The following is a 14,018-nucleotide window of genomic DNA, read 5'->3' as shown; positions in this document are numbered from 1 at the left end:
TTATATAAGCAATTTGAGCATTGGAGGATTTTTGTATCCACAGGGGCTTCTGGGTCATCTGGAGCCAATTTCCTGGGAAAAGGAGGGACAACTGTACTTTGTAGATGAGTACATCTAGAATCCAGTTGACTTTATTTTTTAAAAATATTTGTTTATTTATTTATGTAGGTTGCACCGGGTCTTAGTTGCGGCGCTCGGGATCTTCATTTCAGAATGCAGGATCTTTTAGTTGCAGCATTCAGGATCTAGTTCCCCGACCAGGGATCGAACCCAGGCCCCCTGCATTGGGAGCAGCGTGGAGTCTTACCCACAGGACCACCAGGGAAGTCCTGCATGAGACAATTTCTTAAACTAAATCTTGTTTTATATATTTCTATCTATCTACCTATCTATAGAGAGAGGGAAGGAAAGAGAGAAAAAGAACTTTATATCTATATAGAGCTACAGATTGATAGAAAGATAGATATGGATATATCCTATTGGCTTTGTTTCTCTGGAGAATCCTGACTGATAAAATAATAGCTATAGATATAGATAAAGCAAATGTGTCAAATGTTAACAACTGCTAAATCTAGGTAAAGGGCATATGGATGTTTATTGTACTATTAACTTTTCTCAACATTTGAAAGTTTTTATCATAAAAATTGATGGAAAGATTAAAAGTGTGTTTTAATGAAAATTTTGAAAAGGTAATACAGCTCAATCAGCGCAGAGACATAGCCTAATAAAAATACTGGAATTTAAACATAAAGGGTGGTGATCGTACAGCACAGGGAATACAGTCAATATTTTATAATAACTATAAATGCAGTATAATCTATAAAAATTTTGAATCACAGTGTTTCATGCCTGAAACTAAGATAATATTGTAAGTCAATTATACTTCAAAAAAAAGAAAAAAGAAAAACTGTAAATATTGCCTTAAAAAAATCAAGGAGAACAAATCAGTTTATCATCAGAATCCTCCACTTTAGTATTAGCAAACAGTGAATTAGTGTCTTAAAAATCCTTGGGGGGCTTCCCTGGTGGCGCAGTGGTTGAGAGTCAGCCTGCCGATGCAGGGGACACGGGTTCGTGCCCCGGTCCGGGAAGATCCCACATGCCACGGAGCGGCTGGGACCGTGAGCCATGGCCACTGAGCCTGCGCGTCCGGAGCCTGTGCTCCGCAACGGGAGAGGCCACGACAGTGAGAGGCCTGCGTACCGCAAAAAAAAAAAAAAAAAAAAAATCCTTGGGTAAGGGAAAATGTGGTCCTAAATTTTAGAATCATTTAAGCAAAAGCTCATGGAAGTGGGAGCTCAGTAGTTGTGGCTCACGGGCTTAGCTGCTCCACGGCATGTGGGATCTTCCCAGACCAGGGATTGGACCCGTGTCCCCTGCATTGGCAGGCAGATTCTCAACCGCTGCGCCATCAGAGAAGCCCTGGTTATCTGTTTTAAATATAGCAGTGTGTACATGTCAATCCCAAACTCCCAATCTATCCCTCCCGCTCCCCGACCCTTTCCCCCTGGTAACTATAAGTTCATTCTCTAAGTCTGTGAGTCCGTTTTTTTTTTTTTTTTAATTTGCCCTGCCTCGCAGTTTGTGGGATCTTTGTTCTCTGACCAGGGGTTGAACCCAGGCCCTCAGCAGTGAAAGTGCGGAGTCCTAACCCCTGACTGCTGGGAATTCCCGTTTCCGGTTTGTAAATAAGTTCATTTGTATCATTTTTTTTTTTAGATTCCGCACATAAGCAATATCATATGATATTTGTCTTTGTCTGACTTACTTCACTTAGTATGATAATCTCCAGGTCCATCCATGTTGCTACAAATGGCATTAATTTTATTCTCTTTAATGGCTGAATAATATTCCATTGTATATATGTACTACATCTTCTTTACCCATTCATCTATTGATGAATATTTAGGTTGCTTCCATGTTTTGGCTATCATAAACAGCGCTGCAATGAACATTGGGGTGCATGTATCCTTTCAATGTTTTTCTCTGGATATTTGCCCAGGAGTGGGATTACTGGATCATATGGTAGCGCTATTTTTACTTTCTTAAGGAACCTCCATATTGTTCTCCATAGTGGTTGTACCAATTTACATTCCCACAAAGAGTGTAGGAGGGTTCCCTTTCTCCATACCCTCTCCAGCATTTATTGTCTGTAGACTTTTTGATGATGGCCATTCTGACTGGTGTGAGGTGATATCTCATGGTAGTTTGATTTGCATTTATCTAACAATTAGCGATGTTGAGCATCTTTTCACGTACCTCTTTGCCATCTGCATGTCCTCTTTGGAGAAATGCCTACTTAGGTCTTCCGTGCATTTTTTAAAATTAATTTTTATTAGAGTATAGTTGCTTCTACCTATTTTTTGATTGGGTTGTTTTTTTGATATTGAGCCACATGAGCTATTTGTAAATTTTGTAGATTAATCCCTTGTTGGTTGCATCATTTGCAAATATTTTCTCCCATTCTGTGGGTTGTCTTTCCGTTTTGTTTATTGGTTTCCTTTGCTGTGCAAAAGCTTTTCAGTTAATTAGGTCTCATTCATTTATTTGTTTTTATTGCTTTTCAGTTTAATTAGGTCTCATTCATTTATTTTTGTCTTTATTGCCATTACTCTAGGAGATGCATTGAAAAAGATATTGCTGTGATTTATGTCAAACAGTGTTTGCTGCCTATGTTTTCCTCTAAGAGTTTTACAGCACCCGGTCTTACATTTAGGTCTCTAATCCATTTTGAGTTTATTTTTGTGTATAGTGTTAAAGAATGTTCTAATTTCATTTTTTTATGTGTAGCTGTCCAGTTTTCCCAGAACTACATATATATATAATTTATTTTTTTGCCCGCTCCGCTCAGCATGCAGGATCTTAGTACCCCAACCAGGGATCGAACCCTCACCCCCTGCAGTGGAAGTGCGGAGTCTTAACCAGTGGACCACCAGGGGAGTCCCCTCCCAGCACCATTTATTGAAGAGGCTGTCTTTTCTCCATTATATAGTCTTGCCTCCTTTGTCGTAGATTAATTGAGCATCAGGTGTGTGGGTGAGAATATCTAAATAAAGGCAATACAACTACACCTCCACTAGAATGGCTAAAATAAAAATGTCAATACTGAGTGTTGGTTGGTAAGAATGGTTGGTAAGAGTGGAGTAACCGGAATTCTCATACACTGCTGGTGAAAGCATAAATTGGTACGACCACCTTAGGAAACCGTTAGCTGAAAACGTATAACACCAAGCATATGCATTCCCTATGAATCTGCAAATTGACTTCTGGCTTTTACACAAAGTGTGTATATATGAGCCCTAAAAACCATGTACAAAAAAGTTCATAGCAGTATTTTTTGTAACGGCTCAAAACTGGAGACAACCTGAATGTCCATCAACAGTGGAATGGATAAATAAGCCTATACTGTGTTGCATGTCAATTATATCTCAGTAAAACTGGGAAAAATAAGCACTAGCCCCTCTTTTCTTGAAGAGGAGCAACTGTCTTGCCAATTACTGAATTAAAAAAAAAATCTGGGCTTCCCTGGTGGCGCAGTGGTTGAGAGTCCGCCTGCCGATGCAGGGGACACAGGTTCGTGCCCTGGTCTGGGAAGATCCCACATGCCGCGGAGCGGCCGGGCCCGTGAGGCACGGCCGCTGAGCCTGCGCGTCCGGAGCCTGTGCTCGGCAACGGGAGAGGCCACAACAGTGAGAGGCCCGCGTTCCGGAAAAAAAAAAAAAAAAATCTGAGTTCTCTAAATAATATCAGTTTCTTGTCTAGTTCTCTTTTGATCCCCTCAAGGGCTAATTATAAAGTTAACCCTCCAAAAGACCTAAATAAAATAGTGGTGGAAAAAGGAGATGGTGGGAAAAACAAAAAAGGAAGGTAGTTAACACATATAAATATACACAGGGCATAGCAGGGAAGAATATAAAGGAAAAGTTGTAATTGTTATTTCTACAACGGGTAGTAAGGTCAAAGCAGGTTTTTATGATTTTCCTCTTCCATTACTGTTTCCTTTGCCTTCAGCCAGTAAACTTCCTGGCTGGAGTTTTTTACCCAGTAGCGTGACTTAAACTTTTATTCCTGAGGGATCTAAACTCCTGGTGATCTTGTCTTTATGGAGTTGGCAGTAATCTTCCATTAACTTTGATGCTGAATCCTGCGAGTCCCCAGGGATCCATTTGTATTCTTACTCTGAAACAACAGCAGGTGAGGTGAGAATTACCTCTCCCCAGAAGGTATCTCCAGGTATAAGGGAGTCCCTGCTTCTTACCAAAAGATGGTGGCAGATTGATTTAACTGTTGAGGAGGGTCATGAGGGGTTCAATATGATCCCTGTTCAGTTTTTTAGGTTACCACCCTTTTCTCAATCAATATCTTAAATTTTACATGGTAGACATATAACCACCAGACACTAACTGAACTGACATTTTAATTCGGCTTATTGGATCAATCTTCAAGTTTGGTTTTAAAATGATCAGAAAGCTATCTGTGGTTAAATAACAGAATACTAGAAATTTCCTAGAATTCTACCGTGCCTTGAAATCTGTGGGATTTGAGGTTGTCCTCTTTCTTTAAGCCATCCAGTACCATTAAAAGCAACCACTCCAGGGAATTCCCCGGTGGTCCAGTGTTTAGGATTCCATGCTACCACTGCAGGGGGCACGGGTTTGATCCCTGGTCAGAGAACTAAGATCCTGCAAGCCACACGCGTGGCCAAAAAAATAAAAAAGAAAAGCAACCATTCCACTTCTCAGGCTATAAATTCACACCGTTAATTCTTTTTTGTTTTCTTTAATTGAAAACAGGGTTTAGTCATTTTAACTGATAATTGGAGTACAGGCTAGTGGTAAGATAAAATCAGAAACTGAGTTTAGTACATTTGGCTTTTGTTCAGAACAAAATATCAACTGATGAGTTTTTAATTTTTCCTGAAATTATTTCCATTAGATTTTTAAAAATTATTTATTAAATTTTTATTGGAGTGTAGTTGATTTACAATGTTGTGTTAGTTTCAGGTGTACAGCAAAGTGAATCAGTTATATACATATATCCACTCTTTTTTTTTTAGATTCTTTTCCCATATAGGCCATTATAGAGTATTGAGTAGAGTTCCCTGTGCTATACAACAGCTTCTTATTAGTTATCTATTTTATATATAGTAGTGTGTATATGTCAGTCCCAATCTCTCAATTTATCCCTCTCCCCCTTATCCCCGGTAACCGTAAATTTGTTTTCTACATCCGTGACTCTACTTCTGTTTTGCAAATAAGTTCATTTTTACCCCTTTTTTTAAGATTCCACATATAAGTGATATCACATGATATTTGTCTTTCTGTGTCTGACTTACTTCACTCAGTATGACAATCTCTAGGTCTATCCATGTTGCTGCAAATGGCTTTATTTTGTTCTTTTTGTGGCTGAGTAATATTCCATTGTATTTATATACCACATCTTCTTTATCCATTCCTCTGCTGATGGACTTTTAGCTTGCTTCCACGTCCTTGCTATTGTTAATAGTGCTGCAATGAACATTGGGTGCATGCATCTTTTTTTTAAAAATTTTTTTGGAGTACAGTTGCTTTACAATGTTGTGTTAGTTTCTACTGTACAGCAAAGTGAATCAGCTATACATGTGTGTATATATATATATATATATATATATATATCCCCTCTTTTTTGGATTTCCTTCCCATTTAGGTCACCACAGAGCACTGAGTAGAGCTCCCTGTGCTATATGGTAGGTCCTCATTAGTTATCTATTTTATACATACTATCAATAGTGTATATATCTCAATCCCAAGCTCCCAATTCATCCCACCCCCACTTTTCCCCTTGGTATCCATACGTTTGTTCTCTATGTCTGTGTCTCTATTTCTCCTTTGTAAATAAGATCGTCTATACCAATTTTTTCAGATTCCACATATATGCGTTAATATACGATATTTGTTTTTCTCTTTCTGACTTACTTCACTCTGTATGACAGTCTCTAGGTCCATCTGCATCTCTACAAATGACCCAATTTTGTTCCTTTTTATGGCTGAGTAATATTCCATTGTATATATGTACCACATCTTCTTTATCTATTCCTCTGATGATGGATATTTAGGTGGCTTCCATGTACTGGCTATTGTGAATAGTGCTGCAATGAACATTGGGGTACATGTACCTTTTTGAATTCTGGTTTTCTCTGGATATGTGCCCAGTAATGGGATTGCTGAGTCACATGGTAGATCTATTTTTAGTTTTTTATCCTTTTGTCATAGATTAGGTGACCATATGTGTGTGGGTTTATCTCTGGGCTTCCTATCCTATTCTATTGATCTATATTTCAGTTTTTGTGCCAGTACCATACTGTTTTGATTACTGTAGCTCTGTAGTATAGTCTGAAGTCAGGGAGTCTGATTCCTCCAGCTCCGTTTTTCTTTCTCAACATTGCTTTGGCTATTCCGGGGTCTTTTGTGTTTCACACCATTAATTCTTGATGTCTTCCATCTTATTCTTTCATAGGTGCATTGAAATCATCCAAAGCCCTGTCCTCAACAGTCAAGAAATAACTTGAATAGCTATTTAACTTTCCTGAGCTGTTTGATTTCAGATCCCCATTTATGAATATTGTGGAATTGCCACCACTTTGGGCCCTACCTGGGCAAAGTAATCACAGTTAGATTCCTCCATTTTCTGGAGGGTTTGCTGCCTGCAACCTACCCTTAATATCAATTTCTGTAGGAGTTATAATTCTCAACAGAAAGCCTAGGTAGAAAAGAGAAGGCAATTATTGGAAGGATGTGGAGGGTTCCTTGGTCATGTTCCTGTGCCCTGGCAGTCAGGAGGCAGGGAAGAAGTCTCTGTCTTTTTTAAAAATTTATTATTTATTTGGTTGTGCTGGGTCTTAGTTGCGACAGGTGGGCTTCTTAGTTGTGGCACATGGGCTCCTTAGTTGTGGCATGCAAACTCTTAGTTGTGGCATGCATGTGGTATCTAGTTCCCTGACCAGGGATTGAACCTGGGCTCCCTGCATTGCGAGCACAGAGTCTTAGCCACTGCGCCATCAGGGAAGTCCCCAAGAAGTCTCTTGATTTCTGTAGCAGGGTGTGGGGATGCCCCCTTCACCTGAATTTAGATAATGGTATTTCCCAAACCCAGGATGGGGATTTCTATGCTGTGCAGCCAAAAGAAAAGAAAAGAAAAGATTCTACAAATGTCCACTACATTTTCTACTTCTCTCTTTTAGATTTAAGAATCTTTCAGTTGAGACTTTTGGGATTTTCCTGTGAGATTCTATATTGCCTGCAGATATTTTTGTCTCCTCTTTTCCAGTATTTATACTTACATAAAAAAAATTTACAGCAATGTCTGGATATTTCCAAGAAATGCTAAATAGTGTATTGATAGCAAGTATTCTCATGTTTTTTTTTGTTTTGAGGTATAGTTGACATGTAACATTATATTATTTTCAGGTGTAAAACAGAATGATTTGATATTTGTGTATATTGCAATATGATCACCACAATAAGTCTAGTTAACATCTGTCACTATACACAGAAAAATCTTTTTTCTTCTGATGAGTTTTAAGATTAACTCTCTTAGCAACTTTCAAATGTGTAATATAACATTACTAACTACAGTCACCATGCTGTACATATATCCCCATGACTTATTTTATAATTGGAAGTTTGTATCTTTTTCGATTCTTTTGAGGTACGCGGGCCTCTCACTGTTGTGGCCTCTCCCGTTGCGGAGCGCAGGCTCCGGGTGCGCAGGCTTAGCGGCCATGGCTCATAGGCCCAGCCGCTCCGCGTCTTGTGGGATCTTCCCGCACCGGGAGCACGAACCCGTGTCCCCTGCATTGGCAGGCGGACTCCCAACCACTGCGCCACCAGGGAAACCCCGTAAGTTTGTATCTTTTGACCTTCTTCACCCATTTTGCTCACCCCTCACCCCCCACCTCTAGCAACCACCAATCTGCTTTCTGTATCTGTGAGCTTGGGTTTTTGTTTTCACATATAAGTGAGATTGTATGGTATTTGTCTTTCTCTGACTTATGTAAGTTAGCTTAATGCTCTCAAGGTCAATCCATATTGTTGCAAATGGCAAGATTTTCTTCTTTTTAAAGGCTGAATAATATTCCATTGTATTTATATACCACAATTTCTTTATCCATTCATTCTTTGGTGGACATAGGTTGTTTTCATATCTTGGCTATTGTAAATAATGCTGCAATGAACAGGGGTGGTGGTGCATATATCTTTTTGAGTTAGTGTTTTTGGTTTTGTTTTTGGATAAATACCCAGAAGTGGAATTGCTGGATCATACAGTAGTGGTATTTTTAATTTTTGAAGAACCTCCATACTGTTTTCCATAGTGGCTGCATCATTTTACATTCCCACCAACAGTGCATGAGGGTTCTCTTTTCTCCACATCCTCACCCACACTTGTTAAGTGGTCCTCATTTTCAATGAGAGCACCTTTGATAAATGTTTTTTGTTAAGAATGATAACTTTAGCTTAATGTTGCTTTAAAATAATAAATGAAACATTCTACTCGTAGTGTATTAGTTTAAAATTAGGAGTGGAAATGATAGTTTGCCAAATTATTTTTAAACCTCTATTGAAATGATCCTACATTTTTTTCAGTAAATTTATATCAATAAAATTTCCTACCTTAAACAATCCATGTTTACTTAGAATAAACCACATTTAGTTATGGTATAGTATACTTTGACTACAGTCTGGATTTGATTTGCTAGTATTTTATTTAGGATTGTTGTCTCTATATACCTGTGGTATAGGCCTATAGGATTTTCTTTTTTTAAGTCTGTTATCTCAGAATTTGATATCAGTATTATACTAACTTTGTAACAGGAATTTAGAAATTTGCTATCTTTGTGAATCATGCTCCGTGAAGATTAAAAAAAATAATCTAGTCTTACGTTTCTTTGGGAGAAATATCTTGACAACTACTTCACTTTCCTTTCATGGTTATTGATGTATTCAGATTTTGTCTTGGTTTAATTTTCATAATTTCTATTTTCCTAGAAAATCACTCAATCACAATTAAAAAATTTGGTATAAATAATAATCTCTTATAATTTAAGGGCTTTTCTCTGTTTTGGGGTATTAACTTTCTCATAACAAATGTTGAGTATTATTTTCTATATCATCCATATATTTTTGCTTCCTCATTTTTCTCTTGATATGTCCCATGTTTTTCTACTGCTCTGAACCAGCTCTTCTATTTATAAATGTCCTTCTAATTTACTAATTCCTATTTTCTAATTGTTTTTGCTATTTTTGTTAATTCTTTCATCCTGATTTTGTTGGCATTAGTTTCAAACATTTTGAATTTAATGCTTAGTTTGTGTTCTCATTCTCTCATATATAATAAAGGCTATGAATTTGCTTAGGATGGATAGCTGCACCTCATAAAATGTTACTCTATCCTTTCTTTAAAGAGTAGTCTTCAATCATAACTTTCTTCTCTGTGGCTATTTATTTTTTTATTTTTTTGCGGTACGCGGGCCGCTCACTGTTGTGGCCTCTCGCGTTGCGGAGCACAGGCTCCGGACACGCAGGCTCAGCGGCCATGGCTCATGGGCCCAGCCGCTCCGCGGCATGTGGGATCTTCCCGGACCGGGGCACGAACCTGTGTCCCCTGCATCGGCAGGCGGACTCTCAACCACTGTGCCACCAGGGAAGCCCTGTGGCTATTTATTTTGATGTTTAAAAACTTCCAACGGGTACTTTCGAGTATATACCTAGGCCTATACCATGATGGGTCACATGGTTTGACGTTTTGAAGAGCCACCAAACTATTTTCTACAGTAGCTGCACCATTTCACATCTCCACCTGCAAGGTTGAGTTGTAATTTTTACACATCCTGGTCAATATGTTAATGTCCATCTTTTTTATTATAGCTATCTACGGGGTGTGAAATATCATATTGTGGTTTTGATTATCATTTCCCTAATGCCTCACGACTTGGGCAAATTTTCAGGTATTGTTCGTCATTTGTACATCTTCTTTGGAGAAATGTTTGTTCAGAGACTGCTATTATTTTTCCTGGGAGAACACCAAGAATCTAGTGCAGCAACAACAATCTTGAACCCAGCTTTCCTGCCTTCGCATTCAGTATTCTCCCCTGCAAATGGCAGACTAGATGATGTGCAGACATCTGCAGTTAGGCTCAGACAGATTTTATTTCAACGTTAAGACATAAAACTTAAGGATCCAGTGGAATATGATTGAGGTACTGCCTTTCCACACCAATGAGCTTGTTTCAAGTCAACATTTATTGAACATCTACCATGTTTAAAGCACCCTGCTAGGGACTGGGAGAGACAATGAGATCAACACCCCCTCACAATATGAAATAATTCCCTTCTTTATTCCTGTTTTCTTACAAGCTAATTTTTAGAAGATAAGGCAAAAATTGCCATTAGGAAAAGAAGAAAAACAGTTCCATTTAAGAACAATCACATAACTTAAATTGTGGTTTCATTAGCTCTTGGCTTTTTATGACTTTACTATTGCCATTCCACCAGTCAAAGTAACTTCATAGACTCAGCTCTTTAGGAATGTAAGTTTTCATTGGAGAGTTCCTTCAGTATTTAAGGGCGGAATGGTACTTTATCAGGTAGATCATACTCTTCCCGGTAACAGAAAAACTGTCTTTTTTTGGGGGGGGGGGCGGGGGCGGGGAACATGCAGCCCGGCTTGCGAGATCCCAGTTCCACGTCCACGGATTGAACTTGGGCCCCGCAGTGAAAGTGCAGAGCCCTAACCACTGGACTGCCAGGGAATTCCCCAAACTGTCTGTTAATATGATGTTGCAGAGAAACCAAACTGCTGGAGGCACAAGGCTTAAACCTTGTCTACTCTGAACAAAGTAACACAGATGATGTTTTACACCGTAAGGTAGCAATTTTATAAAACCCATTTGAATCACAACTCTGATGCAACTTTCTTAAATTTGGTTTTGTGACATGTCATGCTCCTGGCATGACTACTGGCTACATGAGAAAGCTACTCTAATTCCTTTAATTATATATCTTCTTCCTGACCTGGCCTGGCCACTCATCTTTATTCAGTAGGTTTGGATCAAAAACATTCATTGACTGTTGCACAACATTCAAAGAAAAGCATCTCCCACCACTGAGGCTATTCAAAAGAACATTTATTATAAGCTCTGAAGTCAGTTCCAGAAACATTTTTGAGCAACAATCGCCCTACTAAGGATGATGTTCATTTGGATAGAAATGTTATGTACTTTAAAAGGCATTTATTACTTTACAAGCCCATCTCATGCATTAACTCCCTATCCCAATTCCACCATTTCAATATTCTGTATATTATTTATTTCAGTACTCTTAACAAACATCTTTTCTAGATGTACCATTCATAGGGTGTTTCTAGAATCTAAGCACCATGTTTGTTCTAATTCGAACTATGATCTGGATCTAGAATCTCACCATAAATTAGCTTGTGACCTTGGATTACCGTAACTTTTTGTCTTGGATCCTCATTAAAACAAAAAACAAATATCAAAAAGGAACATATTGGCTGATTCAAATGGTGGCTGTAAGAAACTAAGGAAACATGCATTTTCAAAAACAGCTGAGTGAAATTATGGAAAAACAAAAATTTTCTTTGATGGTCTGAAGAAAATGTACTTTACAATTCAAAATTATACTTGAGATGGATGCACAGATCCTTGACGTTTTCTAGAGCAGAAATGACACTATACTGATTCAAAAGGAAAATATATTTGATAAGTTTGCATCAACATTTAATACGCCTATAGTTAAAATTCTACTGATGTATTTAAAAAATCCTAACAGTTGATCTGGGCCAGTTGGTATGCATAGGCAGAATTAATCACAAGCTTTACTTCATGATGTAAAAGGCGGCTCAAATTAAAATATTTTAGACAATTCTGGTTGAATAAAAAAACATGAAATTTGAATTTTTCTTATAAGCTGTCATCTTATACATGCTTCTCTAAATAATGAAGCAATAGATGCTATCACAAATAAGGGTGTTAGCGTATAAATATATACCTAAATAAATGTAACATTTTTGTATTAAAAATGATGCTAAGCATCTAGTACTATAAAGAGGGGGAAACAAGCCTAATACTGATGCAACTGTGTCCTATATTAGAATAATAACATAAACACAAAACTTATAGAACAATATGGTGATTAAGACAATGAGTTCTATCTCAAAGCAACATTAAAATTTTCCCAGTTTCAAAGCTTTTGCACAGCAAAGGAAACCATAAACAAAACCAAAAGACAACCTTCAGAATGGGAGAAAATATTTGCAAATGAAGCAACTGACAAAGGATTAATCTCCAAAATTTATAAGCAGCTCATGCAGCTCAATAACAAAAAAACAAACAACCCAATCCAAAAATGGGCAGAAGACCTTAGACATTTCTCCAAAGAAGATATACAGACTGCCAACAAACACATGAAAGAATGCTCAACTTCATTAATCATTAGAGAAATGCAAATCAAAACTACAATGAGATATCATCTCACACCGGTCAGAATGGCCATCATCAAAAAATCTAGAAACAATAAATGCTGGAGAGGGTGTGGAGAAAAGGGAACACTCTTGCACTGCTGGTGGGAATGTGAATTGGTACAGCCACTATGGAGAACAGTACGGATTTTCCTTAAAAAACTACAAATAGAACTACCATATGACCCAGCAATCCCACTACTGGGCATATACCCTGAGAAACCCGTAATTCAAAGAGTCATGTACCAAAATGTTCATTGCAGCTCTATTTACAATAGCCTGGAGATGGAAACAACCTAAGTGTCCATCGTCGGATGAATGGATAAAGAAGATGTGGCACATATATACAATGGAATATTACTCAGCCATAAAAAGAAACGAAATTGAGCTATTTGTAATGAGGTGGATGGACCTAGAGTCTGTCATACAGTGTGAAGTAAGTCAGAAAGAGAAAGACAAATACCGTATGCTAACACATATATATGGAATTTAAGAAAAAAATGTCATGAAGAACCTAGGGGTAAGACAGGAATAAAGACACAGACCTACTAGAGAATGGACTTGAGGATATGGGAAGGGGGAAGGGTAAGCTGTGACAAAGCAAGAGAGAGGCATGGACATATATACACTACCAAACGTAAGGTAGATAGCTAGTGGGAAGCAGCCGCATAGCACAGGGAGATCAGCTTGGTGCTTTGTGACCACCTAGAGGGGTGGGATAGGGAGGGTGGGAGGGAGGGAGACGCAAGAGGGAAGAGATATGGGAACATACGTATAACTGATTCACTTTGTTATAAAGCAGAAAGTAACACACCATTGTAAAGCAATTATACTCCAATAAAGATGTAAAAAAAAAAAATAATTTTCCCAGTTTAAGAAACATACAGTGTGTGTGTATAGGGAGGGGGGCCGGTGGGCCACTAAGGGAATGTGGAGAAAGGAAACTGAAGATTCTATAGGGCATTAAAACAAAAGTCTTCTGTTTTCAGATAAAGAAATATGGAGTAAATAAAGAAAATACATATGTACCTAATTTAGGATAAATACTATATTAGAGCATAAATGAAAACTGAGTTTAGGGTTGACCTGGCATTGCATATACTGGTACGAAAACTGCACATAAATTTCCCTTTGTATCATAAAGTTAATGATGACCATCACTAAAATTGAATTTTCTTTATATAGCAGGCAATAGAAAACAAGTATCTAAATTAATCTAGTTAATGTATTTAGTACTGCTGTGTAATATTTAATGCTTAATCAAAAGTAGCAAAAGCTGAAATTTATAGACTGTTACTTAAAAGATGCAGCAAGAAAGGCATTTTTTCTCATTTATAATTCTTCTAATCTGATCATCTGTAATGTTACAATCTTAGATTTAAGCAACATCCACAATCTTGTTCGTTCATTAAAAAATGTGGTAAACATCACCCTATTGATGTGTAGTCTCCTTAATTTCCTAGAAGTGAAATGAAGAACCAGTCCCCTGTTCAAGATAACTTGGC

Source organism: Aethalodelphis obliquidens, unplaced genomic scaffold, assembly GCF_003676395.1.
Source record: "Aethalodelphis obliquidens isolate GAN/ISIS:26980383/991018 unplaced genomic scaffold, ASM367639v1 scaffold33, whole genome shotgun sequence".
Lineage (NCBI taxonomy): Eukaryota > Metazoa > Chordata > Mammalia > Artiodactyla > Delphinidae > Aethalodelphis > Aethalodelphis obliquidens.
The sequence above is the reverse complement of the archived record's forward strand: the minus strand, read 5'-3'. Positions refer to the sequence as shown.